The 18356-nt window shown below is 37.6% G+C and overlaps 1 protein-coding gene across 2 annotated transcripts in view; it reads left to right on the forward strand.

Annotated features, from left to right (window-relative positions):
• TES (testin LIM domain protein) overlaps positions 1–18356 on the forward strand; it is an 89889-nt gene that overhangs the window by 1609 nt on the left and 69924 nt on the right. Inside the window, exon 1 of one of the 2 annotated variants that reach the window (XM_036247353.1) lies at positions 15957–16012. The exons of the other annotated variant lie outside the window; for it this stretch is intronic. The gene's annotated coding sequence lies outside the window, so the exon portion shown is untranslated. Of the gene's footprint in view, positions 1–15956; positions 16013–18356 lie in introns of those variants that run through there. 2 annotated transcript variants of the gene reach the window in all.

Consider the following 18356-nt stretch of genomic DNA (forward strand, 5'->3'; position numbering starts at 1 on the left):
GGTGAATACTTGTCATTATATAGTTGTCAAAACCCATAGAGCCACCAAGAATGAACCCTAGTAAAAACTATGGAATTTCGGGGATAATGATGTGTCAATATAGGTTCATCAGTTGTAACAAATATACTACTTTGGTGTGGGATATTGACACTAGGGGAAGCTGTGTGTGGGACAGATATATGGGAATTCTGTGCCTTCTGCTCAGTTTTGCTGTGAACCTAACATTACCCTGAAAAATCAGGTCTGCTTAAAGAAAAATCAACATCCAAAAGAGATTTTGAATGTATTTGAATATAGTGATGAAGGATTTGACTTTGGGTGGTGAAATCTATACAATTCGATTAACCAATGTCATCTCAATAAAATTAATTAAAAAAAATTTTGAGCCTGGCTGGTGAGGCTCAGTGGTTGAGAGTTGACCCATGCATCAAGAGGTTGCTGGTTTGGTTTGATTCCAGATCTGGGCATATGCCCAGGTTGTGGGCCCAATCCCTAGTGGGGGACATGCAGGAAGTAGCCAATCGATGTTCCTTTTCATTGATGTTTCTCTCTCTCCCTTCCTCTCTCTCTAAAAATAAAGAAAAAAAATTTTTGAGACGAAGAAGAATTTCCAAAGTTAAGAATTATTTTTGTGCTTACAAGGGGAAAATGCAGATAATTTTTGTAAACAATTTTCTTAGTTTTAAAACATGGATTATGATAAATAATACCCTTGATATATGGTATAATTATTTTCCTTCATCACTGCTTTACTTTAAAAGGTTATCTTTTTTTTTTTAAATCTTTATTGTTGGATATAAAATGTATTACAGATGTTCCACATTTTTCCCCCATTGACCCCCTCCTCCCCTCTCCCCCCCCCCCCCCACCTTTTCCCACACTATTGTCTGTGTCCATTGGTTATGCATATAAGTTCTTTGGTTTATTTCTTCCCACCCCCCAACCCCTTTCCCTTTGAGTTTTGTCAGTCTATCAATGAATTTGTGCTTCTTAATCCCTTCACCTTTTTCACCCATTCCCCAACCCCCCTCCCAACTGGCAACCAACAAATTGTTCTCTGTATCTATGAAATGTTTCTGTTCTACCTGTTCATTTTGTTTGTAGATTCCATTGTTGATAGATATGTATTCATTGCCATTTTGTTCATATATTTTATCTTTTACTTCAAAGACCCTTCATCATTTCATATATTTGGTGGTGATGAACTCCTCTAACTTTTTCTTGTCTGGGAAAGTTTTTATATGTCCATCGATTCTAAATGACAGCTTTGCAGGATAGAGTAATCTTGGTTGTAGGTTCTTGGTTTTCATCACTCTGAATATTTCTTGCCACTCCCTTCTGGCCTGCAAAATTTCTTTTGAGAAATCAGCTGACAGCCTAATGGGAACTCCCTTGTAGGTAACTAGCTGCCTTTCTCTTGCTGCTTTTGAGATTCTCTCTTTGTCTTGAACCTTTTGCATTTTGATGATGATGTGTCTTGGTGTGGGCCTCTTGGGGTTCATCTTGTTTGGGACTCTCTGTGCTTCCTGGACGTGTATGTCTGTTTCCTTCACCAGGTTAGGAAAGTTTTCTGCCATTATTGTTTCAAACAGGTTTCGATTTTTTGTTCTCTCTCTTCTCCTTCTGGCACCCCCAAGATGCGAATGTTGGCACGCTTGAAGTTTTCCCAGAGGCTCCTACACTATCCTCATTTTTTTGGATTCTTTTTTCTTTTTGCTGTTCTGATTTGGGCATTTTTTGCTTCCTTATATTCCAAATTGATGGTTTGCTCCTTGGATTTACGTACTCTATTATTGAAGCTGTGTAAATTATTCTTTATTTCAGTTAATGCCTCCTTCAAATCTAACTGTGTATCCATGATTTCTGACTGGTCCTTTTTTTAGGCTCTTGAGGCCCTCCCTAAATTCACTGAGGTTCTCACTAAGTTCATTGAGCATCCATATAAGCAGTATTTTGAACTCAGTATCTGTTAGGTTGCTTATCTCCATTTCGCTTAGTTCTTTTATTGGGGTTTTGCTCTGTTCTTTCATTTGGGACCAGTTTCTTTGTCTCCTCACTTTGGCTGCCTCCCTGTGTTTGTTTCAGTGTATTACTTAATGAGAGGTATGGGGCTCGCTGAGACCAGATGCTGCTCGTTTGAAAGAATTTAGGAAAAACCTGAAGCAGGATCCAAGACATGCCAATCCTATGGTTAAGCAAGTGGCAACAGCTTGGGTGGGCTTGAAAGTTGGGTGGGGTGGGGTGGGGTGGGGCCTCAGGGAGTCACCAGGGCGGGGCTACCAGTGTGAGCCAGGTTGCTGGAGTCCCAGATATGGCTTCTGTCTGCCGCCCCCGGGAAGGGCTCACCAAAGGAACAAAGGCCTCTTACAGCACGTTTGTCCCCGAGAAAGCCCCCTCTCCAGCCCTCGCTCCAGTGCCAAACAGCTCAGTTCTTCCCTGGATGTCTCTGGCGCCCCTCGAGCTGCCTCCCCTCCAAGCTTAGAGGGAGAGAGTTTGATAAGTTTGCGCGTGGGCCCTTTAAGGAGCTGCCTGGGGCTCCAGCCGCTTCAGCTTCCCTGAGCCTCGGTTCCCGCTGGTTTTTCCAGCCAGAAGTGATGGGGATTCTCTTCCTGGCACTGGAACCCTGAGTGGGTCTCCTGGTGTGGGACAGGGACCCCTCAGTCCTCAGGAAGGACCTTCCCAGCTGAGATATCCTCCTGATTTTTATCTGCCACACTTGGGTGTGCGACCTTCCACCGCCACCACAGCCCCTCGCGCACCTCCGCCCCTCCTACCAGTCTCCATGACACTGCTGCTTTAATTTCGTACTTGTAGGACTTCCATTCAGCTTGATTTCAGACGGTTTTGAATGATGGTTGTTCTGTAGTAACTTTGATGTGGTTGTGGGAGTACGCGATACCGCGTTTACCTACCCGCCATCTTGACCAGAAGTCCCTCAAAAGGTTATCTTTTCAACTAAGAATCTTATCCTTCTATCTAATTTCCTTCTCCGAAAAAACAAACAAACAAACAAAAAAAAACAGGACATCATAAATTTAAAACTTTTACAGATAATCCCATAACAATCACAAATTCTTGTTTCCCTACCTTATCCTCAACCAGTACATTGGAAACTACTAAAAGAACTCAAAGATACCCTTGGTGTGGCTTTGTAGGACCTTGAAAGAATTGATGTTTTGTGGATTCCATAAACAGTTTCCCAGTCCAGAGGTTAGACATCCCAGAAATACATTTTATAGTCTTAGCATAACCTGAAAACAAACAAAAATAACAAAAAACTCTTTCATTACTTTAATTGTTTTCTAACACACCAGAAGAAGGAATCATTATATGATTATCTCTGATCTACTGGCAAAGCCTTCTCATCCTATTTTGGTACCCGGATAGTTTTCAGGCCTTTATTCTTTTTGACTTGGGTATATAAGAAAAATAATAGTTGAAATGTAAATTTTAAAAAGCCAGGTCTGCAGTTGGAGCAAAGACACAACCAACCATTTAAATAAAACTAAATGTGTTGTCTGTTTTAAGATATGTGTCATTTTCCCCTTCTAAAACCTGTATACTGTTGATTTCATAAGGAATTTTCCCCAGGCAGATGAATGATATTATTTTTATTTCCATTAACCTTTTGTATAAGAATTAAAGAGGGTTGTCTTTATTTCACAACCTAGGTGGATGATCCCATTACAGGATTCTTGGTTTATAAAAGGAAAACTTAGTTTCTATATCATTTGCACACACTTGGATTAATTACCCGCCATCACAAAGACAAGGGTTGGTTATTTTTAAACATTTATTTATTTATTTTTGTTACAGATGTTTCTCCTTTTTCCTCCACTGATTCTGCCCACCCCCTCCCTCCTGGCCCTGTCCCCAGCTTTGTTGTCCAGGTCCACTGTTCATGCATACATGCATATAAGTTCTGTGGTTTATCTGTCCCCCACCCCCCCTGTTCTGGGGATTGCCGGTCTTTACCCCACTTCCACGTCTCTGGGACTACCTCATTCCTCAGACTGTTATGTTCATTATATTCCACAAATAAGTGAGATCATATGATACTTGTCTTTCTCTGTTTGGCTTGTTTCGCTTAGGACAATACTTCCCAGGTCCCTCCATGTCATCTCAAAATATAAGAGATCTTTCTTTCTTACAGCTTCATAGTACTCCATTGTGTGTATGTGCCACAGCTTTTTTATCCATTCATCTACTGATAGACATTTAGGGTTTCCAGATCTTAGACAAGGGTTTTTTATAATTAGATTTTATTATGTTTTGTTTTGTTTGAAGTAAGTGAGCTGTTGGTAGGATGTGGGAGCTAGTATGATTATACAGAGTTTTAGTTTTAATAATATTTTACAATAGAATTTGACTTTTATGTCTTAGCACTGTCTTCTGAATTATGCATCTAGATCTCTTCCTTATGTCTTAGTCTCTTCATTATAATTGATTTTGTGTAAGTAGAGCCTATCTCTACTTGCCAAAAAGCAATCAGCTTTGAAGAGCAGAACCAGAGACTCATTTTGGAGTGAATGGTAAATCATGGCCCACAGCCAGCTGTTTTCCTCCTTCATTTCTTTCATTATTCTCCTATGAGAATCACTTTTTTTTTTTTTTTCCTTTAATAACATACCAAAAAGAACGAGGACCATGCCAGAAGAAAAAAAGAACTGCAGTAATTTCCATATTCTGCCTGGAATTGCTGCAAGGATTTTAATTTTGTACCTTATTTATTCTGGCTCCTAACTTCTGTCTCTTAATTCTTCCTAAATTTTGTATTTCTTTCTTGTAATTTTTACTTTGTTCCTTTCATTTTATTTTTAAAAGATGACATTAGCCCTGGCCAGGTGGCTCAGTTGGTAGGAGCATTGTTCCATACACCAAAATGTTGTGGGTTTGATTCCTAATCAGAGCATATACCTTGGTTGCATGTTCCATCCAGGTCGAGGCGTGTACAGGAGGCAACCAATAGATATTTCTGTCTTACATCAATGTTCTCTTCTCTCTCTCTTCTCCTCCCCCTCCTCCCCTTTCCTCTCTCTTTAAAATCAATTAAAAAACAACAACATATTCTTGGGTGAAGATTTTTTAAAAAGGATGAGATGCATTTTAAAGATTAGAGGTTACTAAAAATCCCCCTTTTTAGCATCCAAACTTGTTTTAAAAAGCTTTTGTCATTAGCCAAAAGTGCATAGTGAAACCAGTTGGAAAGAGTACTGAACCGCAGATATTGTTTCTATTAGAAATTAGAATGAACAATTTCTTTCAGGTGGCCCTTGACTGACGTGGAAAAGGCAAGTATACAGTGACTTCAAGCTCCAATTTATAGTCCAATTTCTGCTTGAAGCCATTCTTGCTGCAAAAATCTTTGGCAAGGCAAGGGGATTGGGAGAGCAGGGCAAAGTACTTCGAGGACTTCACCTTAGAGGCAGTTACTCTGTCTCTCAGAATAAGTACAGAAGGAACTAAAGTGGTCCTCAGCTCAGTTTTTCTTTCTTCTAACCAATGATGTGATTCATTACATTAATTGGATATGAAAGGTCACTTTCTCTAACTTGCCCTGAATATTGTTTTTGAATAGAATATGTAGGTTTTCTATTGTTGTTGTTCTATTATGCCATATTATGAAGTAGAATTGGGGATTTATATCTCAACTGGCTTTCAGCTATGTACCATCGCCTCACCCCTTGGCTTTGCTTGCCCATCTAAAATATTAAATCTTACTCATCCTTTAAGACACCCCCCACCATGCACCATTTCCCATGAAATCTTTCTTCTTGTTCCTAAGCTAGATGCAAAACCTTTCTTCTGAATTCCCAAACATGTTATCTGTAACTCTTAGGATCCTCATCACTTTCTCCCTCAAGATCAGTGATTTTTAACCTTTATCATCTCATGGCACACATAAACTAATTACTAAAATACTGTAGCACACCAAAAAATATATTTTTTGCCCATCTGACAAAAAATAGTTATACTTTTGATTCATTCACATTGGATTTTTGTATTGGCTGTTATCATTTTCAAATTTGACAATCTAAGAGAAAATAGACCAGTGCCTCTCACTAAACAGGCATTGCCTGTATTAAAAATTATTGTGGCACACTGGTTGAAAATTGCTGCTCTAGGTTATAGTTTTCTTCTTATCTAGATTGAAAGCTTATTGAGAAATGGATTCATATCCTATTGATTTTTGCATAGTTATTTTGTTTGCTGTTCAAAGCAATCTTTGATTTTGACCTCATTTTAGCCTCATTTTGAGAATAAGGAAATTTAGGCTTAGATAGGTTAATCAGAAACTGGCAGAACCCAATTATGGTCTTGAACCATAGTCTTGAGAATTCATGCTCCTTTCATCCTGCCACCTAGCTTCTAAGTCTGATATTCCCATATTCCCATCTTGCTCACTAAATATATGGTGAATGAATTACTTTAATATAAAAACAAATAGCATGGGTACATTTTAACATTTGTATTTGTTTAAAGGAATTACATGGAGAAAGATGTTTCTGATCCAATACTTAAAAAAAATATATTTTATTTACTGTTGTATGTATGCTGTTTTTTTATTTAATTAATTAATTTATTTTTGTTACAGATGTTTCTCCTTTTTTTCCCACTGATTCCCTCTCCCCCTCCCTATCCTCCCTGTCCCCAGCTTTGTTGTCCATGTCCGTTGTTCATGCATACATGCATATAAATTCTGTGGTTTATCTCTCCCCCACCACCCCTTCTCCTGAGGATTTTCAGTCTGTACCCCACTTCCACGTCTCTGGGACTACCCTATTCCTCAGACTGTTATGTTCATTATATTCAACAAATAAGTGAGATCATATAATACTTGTCTTTCTCTGTTTGGCTTGTTTCACTTAGGATGATACTTTCCAGGTCCCTCCATGTCGGCTCAAAGGATAAGAGAGCTTATTTTCTTACATCTTCATAGTACTCCATTGTGTATATGTACCACAGATTTTTTTATCCATTCATCTACTGATGGACATTTGGGCTGTTTCCAGATCTTAGGTATTGTAAATAGTGCTACTACAAACATGGAGGTACATATATTCTTTTGATTGGTGTTTCAGGCTTCTTAGGGTATATTCCTAGAAGTGGGATCATTGGGTCAAATGGAAGTTCAATTTTTAATTTTTTGAGGTAACACCATATTGTTTTCCATAGTGGCTGCACCAGTCTGCATTCCCACCAGCAGTGTACTAGAGTACCCTTTTCCCTACACCCCGGCCAACATGTGTTGTTTGATGATTTGTTGATGGTGGCCCATCTGATAGGTGTGAGGTGATAACACATTGTTGTTTTAATTTGCATCTCTCTGATGATTAGTGATGTTGAGCATATCTTCAAATATCTCTTAGCCATTTGTATGTCCTGTTTGGAGAGGTGTCTATTCAGTTCTTCATTCCATTTTTTTTTTTTTTATCCTCACCCGAGGACATTTTTCCATTTTTTGTTCCGGTAGAGTGGGAGGGAGAGAGAGGAACAGAGAGAGAGAGAGAAACATCGATGTGAAAGGAGCACATCGAGTGGCTGCCACCCGCACAACTGACCAGGGCCAGGGACAAACTGCAACCAAGGTACGCGCCCTTAGCGGAAACCGAACCTGGGTCTCTCAGGACCGCAGGCCGACGCTCTAACCGCTGAACCAAACCGGCCAGGGCTTCATTCCATTTTTTAATTGGGTTCTTTGTCTTCATTTTGTTGAGTTGTATGAGACTCTATATATATAGGAAATTAACCCCTTATCTGATATGTCATTGGCAATTATGCTCTCCCATAGAGTGGGTTGCCTTTCCATTTTCATGATTGTATCTTTCACTGTGCAGAAGTTTTTGAGTTTAATGTAGTCCCATGTGTTCATTTTCTCCCTTGTAACTGTTGCCTTAGGTGATGTATCAGTGAAAATTCTGCTGCCTATGATGTCTGAAATTTTGTTGCCTACAGTTTCTTCTAGGATTTTTATGGATTCATGAGTCACATTTAAGTCTTTAATCCATTTTGTATTTATTCTTGTGTATGGTGTAAATTGATGGTCTAATTTCATTTTTTTGCATATAGGTGTCCAATTTTTACAACACCATTTATTAAAGAGGCTGTCTTTACTCCACTGTGTGCTCTTGCCACCTTTGTCAAATATTAATTGAGCATACTGTCCTCGGTCTGTTTCTGGGTTCTCTGTTCTGTTCCACTGTTCTAAATGCCTGTTCTTGTGCCAGTACCAGGCTGTTTTGATTACAGTGGCTTTTTGTTTGTTTGTTTGTTTGTGTGTTTATTTTTTTTTATCCTCACCCAAGGACATTTTTCTATTTTTTGTACAGATAGAATGGGAGGGAGAGAGAGGAAGAGATAGAGAGAGAGAAACATCGACGTGAAAGGGACACATCGAGTGGCTGCCACTGCACAACCAACCAGGGCCGGGGACAAACTGCAACCGAAATACGTGGCCTTAGCGCGAACCGAACCTGGGTCTCTCCGGACCGCAGGCCAATGCTCTAACCGCTGAACCAAACCGGCCAGGGCTACAGTGGCTGTTTAGTATAACCTGAAATCTGGTAATGTGATCCCTCCTACTTTGTTCTTTTTTTTTTTCAAGATTGCTGTGGCTATTCGTGGTCTTTTTTGGTTCCATATGAACTTTTGAAGTACAGTATTTGTTCTAGTTTTGTGAAGTATGTTGTTGGTATTTTGATGGGGATTGCATTGAATCTATAGATTGCTTTGGTAGTATAGACATTTTGATTATGTTAATTCTTCCAATCCATGAACAGGGTAGGTGTTTCCACTTATATATCTTTCTCTATTTATTTTTCAATAACTGGTAGTTTTCTGCAAATAGTTTTTTTATTTCTTTGGTTAAGTTTATTCCTAGGTATCTTAATTTTTTTGCCACAATGGTAAATGGGATTGTTTTCTTAGTTTCTCTTTCTGTGATTTATCATTGGTGTATAAGAATACCATTAATTTCTTGACATTAATTTTGTATCATGCTACTTTGCCAAATTAACTTACTAAGTGTAATACATTTTTGATGGAGTCTTTGGGCTTTTCTATATATAGTATCATGTCATCTGCGAATAATGACAGTTTCACTTCCTCCTTTCCAATTTTGTTCCCTTTTATTTTTCTTTATGTCTGATTGCTGTGGCTAAGACTTCCAGTACTATGTTAAATAAGAGTGGCAAAAGTGGCCATCCTTGCCTTGTTCTTGTTCTTAAGGCAAATGCTTTTAGTTTTTGCCCATTAAGTATGATGTTGGCTGTAGGTCTTTCATTTATGGCCTTTGTTATGTCGAGATATGATCCCTCTATTCCCACCTTGCTGAGCGTTTTTATCAGAAATGGATGTTGGATTTTGTTGAGGGCTTTTTGGGCATCTATTGATATGATCATGTGGTTTTTTATTCTTCATTTTATGTATGTGGTGTATCTCATTTTTAGATTTGCGAATATTGTACCAGCCTTGCATCCCTGGGATGAATCCCACTTGGTCATGGTGAATAATTTTTTTGGTGTATTGCTGGATCCAATTTGCTAGTATTTTGTTCAGGATTCTGATGTCTATGTTCATCAGGGATATTGGCCTGTAGTTTTCTTTCTTTGTAGTGTGTTTTTCTGGTTTTGGAATTAGAATTATGCTGGCTTCATAAAACGAGTTTGAAAGTCTTCCTTCTTCTTTAATTTTTTGAAATACTTTGAGAAGAATGGGTGTTAGTTCTTTTTTGGTCCGGTAAAACTCCCATGAAAAGCCATCTGGGCCTGGGCTTTTGTTTGCTGGGAGATTCATGATTACATCTTTAATTTCTCCTGTTGTTATTGGTCTGTTCAAGTTTTCTATTTCTTCCTGGTTCAATTTTGGGAGACTTTGTGTTTCTAGAAATTTGTCCATTTTGCTTAGATTGTCAAATTGGTTGCCATATAATTGTTCATAGTAGTTGTTAGCCATCTGTTGAATTTCTGTGGTGTCAGTTGTTACATCTCCTCTTTCATTTCTGATTTTGTGTATTTGGGTTGTCTCTGTTTCTTGGTGAGTCTAGCTAAGGGTCTATCAATCATGTTTATCTTTCGAAAAACCAGCTCTTTGTTTTATTGATCCTTTGAATTGTTTTTTTTTTTTTTGTACTCTATGTCATTTATTTCTGCTCTGATCTTTACTATTTGTTTCCTTCCACTTGCTCTGGGGTTTTCTTTTTTGTTTGCTCTCTTGTTCTTTACCTTGTGAGATTAGATAGTCTATTAGAGATTTTCTTGTTTTTGAGGTAGGCCTGTAGTGCTATGAACTTCCCTCTCAGAACTGATTTTGCTGCATCCCATAGATTTTGTGTTGTTTTGTGTTCATTTTCATTGGTTTCCAGGAAGTTTTTAATTTCTTCCTTCATCTCCTCTAGAACCCATTCGTTGTTTAATAACATGCTATTTAGCTTCTATGTGTTCAAATGTCTTTGCATGTTCTTGTTGCAATTGATTTCTAGTTGCATGCCATTGTGATCTGAGAATATACTTGATATGATTTCAATCTTGAACATGTAGAGACTTAGTTTGTGTACTAACATGTGGTCTATTTTTGAGAATGTCCCATGTGCACTTGAGAAGAATGTGAATTCTGTAGTTTTGGGGTGTATTTCTCTTTAGATTTCTATTAAATCCATTTGGACTAGTGCTTCATTTAGAGTCTCTGTTTCCTTGCTAATTTTTGTCTAGAGGATCTATCCAGTGATGTCAGCGGGGTGTTGAAGTCCCCTGCTATGATTGTATTGCTATCAATTTCTTCTTTGAAGTCTTCCAGAAGATTTTTAATATATTTTGGTGCTCCCATATTGGGTGCATATATGTTTATGAAAGTTATATCTTCCTGTTGGATAGATCCTTTCAATATTATATAGTGGCCTTCTTTGTCTCTAGTTATGGTCTTCATTTCGAAATGTACAGTATTATATCAGACATGATATATGATAATACAGCTTTTTTTTTCTTTTCGTTTGCTTGAAAGATTTTTTTCCATCCCTTCACTTTCAACCTATGTGAGTCTTTTGTTGTGAGGTGGGTCTCCTGTAAACAAGATATAGATGAGTCATGCTTTCTTATTTAATCAGCTACCCTGTGTCTTTTTATCTGAGCATTCAGTCCATTTACATTTAAGGTGATTATTGATATGTACTTATTTATTACCATTTTTGTTTAGTGTGGTTCTGTTTTTCTTCCTATTTCTCCTGCTAATTACAGCAGTTCTTTTAACGTTTCTTACAGTGCGGGTTTGGTGCTAATGTATTCCCTTAGCCTTTTTTTTTGTCTGTGAAGCTCTTTATTTGATCTTCTATTTTGAATGATAGTCTTGCTGGGTAGAGTAGTCTTGGATTCAGATCTTTGTTTTTCATGACCTTGATTACCTCTTGCCATTCCCTTCTGGCCTGTAGTGTTTCTGTTGAGCAGTCAGCTGAGAGCCTATGTGGTTTCCTTTGTAGGTAACCTGTTGCTTCTCACTTGATGCTTTTAAGATTCTCTCTTTGTCTTTAATTTTTGGCTTTTTGATTACTTTGTGTCTTGGTGTGGGCCTGTTTGGGATCTTCTTAGTTGGGGCTCTCTGTGCTTCTTGAACTTGAATGCTTTCTTCCTTCACCAAATTAGGGAAGTTTTCTGTCACTATTTCTTCAAATATATTCTCTATCCCTTGCTCATTTTCTTCTTCGGGGACTCCTATGATGCGAATGTGATTATTTTTCCAGTTGTCCTACAGTTCTGTTAAGCTGTCTTTCTGTTTTTTTTAATTGTTTTTTCCTTTTGGTTTTTTGAGGGTAGAAAAAAATAAATCTATATCTTCTGATTCACTAATCCGGTCCTCAGCTTCCTCTTCTCTGCTATTTAGACCTTCCAATGTGTTTTTTATTTCTGATATGTTGTTCTTCATTTCTTCTTGGTGGTTTTTAATTTCCAACTGGCTTATTTTCAACATTTCTATGTCTTTACTCATGGTGCTGATGTCCTTACACATGCTGCTGAGCTTCCTCAAGATCATGGCTCTGAATTCTAGTTCTGTTAACTTGCTTAACTGCACCTCATTTATCTCATCTTCGGTAGAGGTCTCTTGTTCTTTTATTTGTGTTTTGTTTTTTGTTTCACCATTTTGGCTATCACTGTGGACTTTGGTGCCTGCAAAATTTTCCCTGTGGGTGTTGGTGTTCTGCTCTTTGTGGCTCCCTCTCCTGGGTTTGGATGAACCATGGAAAACCCAAGTTCAACATGGCTGTCAAGTCTTCCTTTCCTGGTTAGAGTTGCTAGCCCAGGGATATTACAGTTATCCTCTAGCTTTCTGCATGGAGGCTATCAGTTGAGGTTACCTGAAGAGGTTTGTGTTCTGAGTTGAGTGAAAAACTCCCTCAGGTGGTCAGAGTAAGGCGATTTTTTTAGAGTGGGGCAGATGGTGGTTGTTAATGGGCCTCAATTTGCATTTCAATGGTCCACTGGGTGTGGTTGAATCCCCAAGGGAGGGGCCTCCACCTCTCCCAAGAACCCTGGGAAGGAGTAAGATGACCACTGTCCTGTGTGGCCACAAGTCAGGGAAAGCTCTGAGCTCCCTTCAAATCCCAAATGTTCCCACGCAGTTCTAGTCCAGTGTGCCCACTGTCTGCTGGTGCCCAAGGTAAGTGGCTGTGGCTGTTTTAGCCTCTGTCCCCGCCCTGTGCTGTGGAAGTGATTGGAGGTTTAACCCGTGGGCACTGCTCACAGCTAAGGCCCCTAAAGACCATAGGATCCCAGCGCCCCCCCCCCCCCTTGCGTTTTTGCAAGACTACTAAGATTGAGTCAGTGTCCCTGGTTTTGTGGTCCTCCAAGCTACTTTTCTGTTGCTTTTTCCTGTCAATTTGTCTTATTTTCATTGTAATTACAGTTTGGTCCTGGGAGTTGATCTGTGTAGCTTCATTTCACTGCGCCGCCATTTTTCTATGTATGCCCTTTTGGGTAAGTTGTCATTGACCTTCTTTGGAAAGAAACAGAGTCTAAATAAAGTAAACGTATCATGAAAACGAACTTTGGGAGCATTATATAGGCAAAGAAATTTTGTAAGCTCCAATAATATTCTGGACCATATCTAATGGGATTCTTCCAACCTCCCAACTTTTGTTGGAAGCTGTGGTAGTGTTGCCTCCTAGCTACTTAATATAGTCCTGAACAATAGTGACCCTGCTTTTGGCTTTCTGCTTTGGGATTTCAACCAGTGACATCTGAAACTGTATAGAGACACTCATAGTTGGGTTGTAGAAGAGTTGTTCTAGTTGCTGAACTCCACGGTTGTTAAAAAGCCTTAAACATAGTATGGGAGGCTAAATCTCCCATTTCCCAGCAGCAAAGTGCTCAAAGTGCCACTGGAATGACAGACCAGACAGCTAAGAATAGAGCAGTTAAAACAAACTAGAAACCTCAGTGCTGGGTGGGAGGAGAACTGTTTTTTGTTGTTGTCATTGCTTTACATTTCCTATCCTTCATACACAAGCATCTGTTGAGAACAATGGGAAACATCAAAATGGTCAACTATTTCATGAGGCTTTCACAGAACTCCAAGACTATACCAGCATTGTGAGCATGGAATTTTCATTGTGGACTATCAGGGAGCAATAAGGGTTACTCTGAGGGGCCCACTTAGTAGAAAGAGAATGATAAATTTCTGATCATTCTCAATAAATTATTATTGAGCGATAAATGATTAAAGATGTCTATTTCCTATGTTCTTTTTTTGAGAACTAGAGGTAGGAATACAGTTTGGACTGATGTTAATTTGAATATAAATTTTTTTACAAAACGAATTACCACAGTGTGGTCAACAATTAGAAAAGGTTAGAAAGTACCCAGTATATCTAAGGAGTTGTAGTGTATGGAAAGATCTGTGGTATATCAGCTTTCTCACCACTATTTATCAATATAATGTTAAAATAACTCTGAACTGAGAGTAGATCTGAGTCCATTCTAGTTTTTGTAGTGTTGGCTGTTTTGGATCTGTTTTCATATTTATAAAAATCAATAGGGAACCACTTGATTCTTTTTTCTTTTAATTTATTTATTTTATTTTTGTTACAGATGTTTCTCCTTTTTTACCCCATTGACACCCTCCTCTCCATCCCCCCCGCCCCAGCTGTGTTGTCCATGTCCATTGGTTATGCATACATGCATTTAAGTTCTGTGGTTTATATCTTCCCACTCCCACTTCCCCCTCTTCTGAGGGTTGTCAGTCTGTACCCTACTTCTATGTTTCTGGGTCTACTGTATTCCTCTGACTGTTATGTTCATTATATTCTGTATATAAGTGAGATCATTTGTTTTTTTCTGCTTGGCTTGTGTCACTTTGGATAATACTTTCCGGGTCCCTTCGTGTCGTCTCAAAGGATAAGAGATCTTTCTTTCTTACAGCTGCATAGTACTCCATTGTGTATATGTGAACCACTTGATTCTTAAGATTTCTTCAAATCCTATGATTCTTTTTGACTGGGAAAAGTATTACCAATAGTCTATAAGTATAATAAAATTCCACAGTGCTTAGAAATCACAGAAGCCAAAAAATATAAATATATGTGTGATTTTAATGAAATGGAGTAGTATACTAAACTGAATAATTTTTTTTCACAAATCTTAGATTTTTTTTCAACTTGTTTTTACTTAGTTCACCTTTTTAATATTTGAAGATGTTAAGTTTAATTAATTTAAATCTCTCATATAAAGCTTCAAAGGCATATAGACTGATCCATTAGTTTGGGTCAAATAAACCTTGAAGTGATATATTACTTTCCTTGATATTTACTTACTGGAAAATGAAAAATAATGGAGTTTGTTTTTGTTTGTTTCTCTTTAAATTTACTGCTTTCCAGATACAATGATTCATTTAAAAACTATGTCAGTACTCTCTCTGTGTCAAGCATTGTTGTAGATTTTGGGGTATCATATGAACAAAAAGGACAAGGTACCTTGTAACACAGAACTTAATACTGTTGAGAGGAATGATGGAACAAAAATGTAAATGAAAGTAAATAACAAAGTAAATGATAGAAAGTAAGCACAATTTGGGTGACTGCCCATAAGTGAACTCTTTACATGTCAGCAGTGCACTAGACTCTAACATAGAAAGAAGATGAGTAGTTTTAGTGGGGATTCTTAGCGTAGGTTCCTGGTTTTGCAAACTTTGTAATTAGGAATTCTTATGTAATTTATCTTAAGTAATGGCACATGGAAAATAAATGAGAAAGCAACTTCTATGTATCAAAATTTGAAAAAGTTCATAAATGGATAAGGCTATACTAATTACAAGCTTATACCTATGTGTACACAAACTAGGTCTTCTTCCTGATTACAAATGCCTTACAAAAGAGTCATTCTTAGGTTGTTTCCTGTTTGCAATCATTACTAATTTTTGTTTGGTAATTACTGCTGTGGTAACAAAACTGTTATTTTAAAAGATTTTTATTAGATCATTAATATACAGTACATACAGGAAATCATTTTGCTTTTTACAAATGGTGATGTTCAGAGGCCATTATATAAATTATAAATTATGAAATACACTTTTTCAAGGAGAGGAAAATAGAAAACAGACTAACCAAATTGAAAACAGTTTTAAAATCTCATAGGTTTTCAAGATATTAATAAAAATAATTTGGTTATTGATAGGTGTACCTCTGTTCTTTGAGTGAATAGTCATGTATTAAAATTTGTCTTAAGCACTGTTAGTAGAGAATTATATTTAGATGTAATTATGCTTTACAGCTCTCTAGCTCCAATCAAATTTAGAGTAGTTTCACATGTTTGCTTTTTCTTAAGCACCAATCTACCCAACTTCCTACTTATATAATGGAGAATTAAAGAGATAAGTGTATGTATAACTATAAGTTTCTAATGCAAGTTCAGGCTATTACCCTAAAATGACTTTTTAATTTTTCTCTCTCTTCTTTCTCAGCTAACCAGTATAATCATTATTCATTGCCAAAAATATTAGGAAGAAGAAAAATCTACAAGAAACTCACTAGGTATAATTAGAAAAAGTGCTGTGGAAGTATTTCATGTTTCTGTCACACTGAGTACATAGCTATAAAAATTGGTTGATTCCAAGTATCACTGCCTTTATTTTAGACATTTAAAAGGAATATGGGCATAGTTTAAGATTACCAATTTCTCTGATCCATAGGTAGTTTGCTGAGAATGGGGGACTGCTCATGTTTGAGCAAAGCTTAAAGAGAGGAGCTGCATGAGAAGCCAGGCAATGAGAATTGCTGAGATCACATCTACTAAATGACAACAAGGCTACTACTCTGTGCATATATGTAATCTCTGAAATGCTGAATCATCCTCAAATCATGAATGTTTCAGCTTCTGTTTATTATAGTAACATTTTGACCACCATGCAAAATTATAAAAAGGGGATTCTGTGTATCCATTGCATAGCTTTTTTTTTTTTATCCTCACCCATGGACTTTTTTTTTTTTTTTTTTTTTTTCATTTATCTTCAGATAGAGCGGGAGGGAGAGAGGGAAGGAAAGAGAGAGAGAAACATAGATGTGAGAGAGACACATCGAGTGGTTGCCACCCATATGACCCCAACTGGGGCCGGGGACAAACTGCAACCAAGGCACGTGCCCTTAGCAGAAACTGAACCTGGGATTCTCTGGTCTGCTGGACGACGCTCTAACTGCTGAGCCAAACCAGCCAGGGCCATCACATAGCTTTTTATCTGACCAGTGAGCCTAGCAAAGAGGTTGAAAGCCTCAGACAAATGCCTTGGTGCTGAGTCTATTAATAAGTCTATAGCCACAGTGAATTTGCCATTGCTTTGTTTAAAAATAAAGTGATATCATATTTCTTTGCAAAATGATTATGCAGATATTAGGTATATCTTTTGTTTCTCTGAGTAACATCTTGAAAACCGTGATAGAATGAGTCATAAAATAAATGTAAAGAATATATATAAACACTTATATATTCCTTATGGGTTACTGGCCTACATTAATAACAGTTGGGGGATAAACAAAATGAAGTTATCCTTTGTGTTTCAGAGAGAATATTAAGAAGGCAGTTTCAATGTAAGACTACAGAAGATTCTCAGCTCAATTTCTATCAATATCACCTGTTGAGATTGTATACCTCAAAACACTGTGGTATCAGCTTTGGCAGATTTAAAAAAGGCAGGCTGGCAACTGAGCTAGTGGGCAAGACAGATATAAATTAACTATAGTGCTGAATAAAGTGAAATAAATGCTATAATATGGTGTTTCTCACAATATCTGTGATGCCAAACTATTAAAAAAAAACAACTCTGAATCCATTATTTTAAAAAACACAATAAAATGAATTAGTAAAAAAAGACAAATACAAGGCCGACTAAAAAATTATTCAGTGTTGCCTGGTTGGTGTGGTTCAGTGGTTGAGAGTTGACGCATGCATTAAGAGGTCTCCAGTTTAGTTTCTGGTCAGGCACATGCCCAGGTTGTGGGCCTGATCCCTAGTGGGGGGCATGCAGGAGGCACCCAATCGATGTTCTCTCTCGTCAATGTTTCTATCTCTCTCTTCCTCTCTCTCTAATATCAATAAGGAAAAAAAAATTATTAAGTGCATCAAATTGCTTAATAGTAATTCCTAATTGCTTGCTCTCTGTTTCTTTATGTGTCTCATTGTGGACTGCCACACTTCGAGTAGTATTGCAATAATAGGAATACAGACCACTATTATGAAGTCTCAGAAGCAGAAGTAATTAACTTTATTTGTGTGGATTTGGAGTATTTTATGGAGGAAACAACATTTATAGGACAAATTCAGTTTCATTAGGCAAAAAAAAAAAGGTATTCTAGGAAGAATAAATGAACCAACAGAACAGGGCTGTGAAAGTCAGTAAACTCTTGGTATTCATACTATTACATTTTCAGTTTTGATTCTTCTAGAATAAAGGCAAGGTACATGGTCAGTCATAATTAATCATTTTTTCAGGTCATAGGTTTGAATTAAGGAAGTGTGTCACTGAACCAGTACAGGAGCCTAGCCTACAGTTGGTGATCTATCCTAATTTTGATTCTTATTTAATACACTGTGTCATCCCTTGATATAGAGAGGAAGTGTCACACTGAGGTTTAGCTGATGCTTGTCTCCCCTTGCAGGTTGGGACCATATTGACTCCACATATCTTTCATCTTTAGATCTTTGGATACCTTAAGCAAAGGGTTGGAACACTAGAGGGCATTGCAGCAAGGTTGATTATCAGCTTTAGAATCCTGGGTTGAGTTTTTAGTCCTGGCACTTACTAGCTGTGTGAATTTGGTAAAGTTACTTAACTCTCTAACCCTCAGGATCTTAATCTGAAAATGGGTTACAGATCTATCTTAC

The sequence above is a fragment of the Molossus molossus genome, unplaced genomic scaffold (assembly GCF_014108415.1).
Source record: "Molossus molossus isolate mMolMol1 unplaced genomic scaffold, mMolMol1.p scaffold_m16_p_7, whole genome shotgun sequence".
NCBI lineage: Eukaryota > Metazoa > Chordata > Mammalia > Chiroptera > Molossidae > Molossus > Molossus molossus.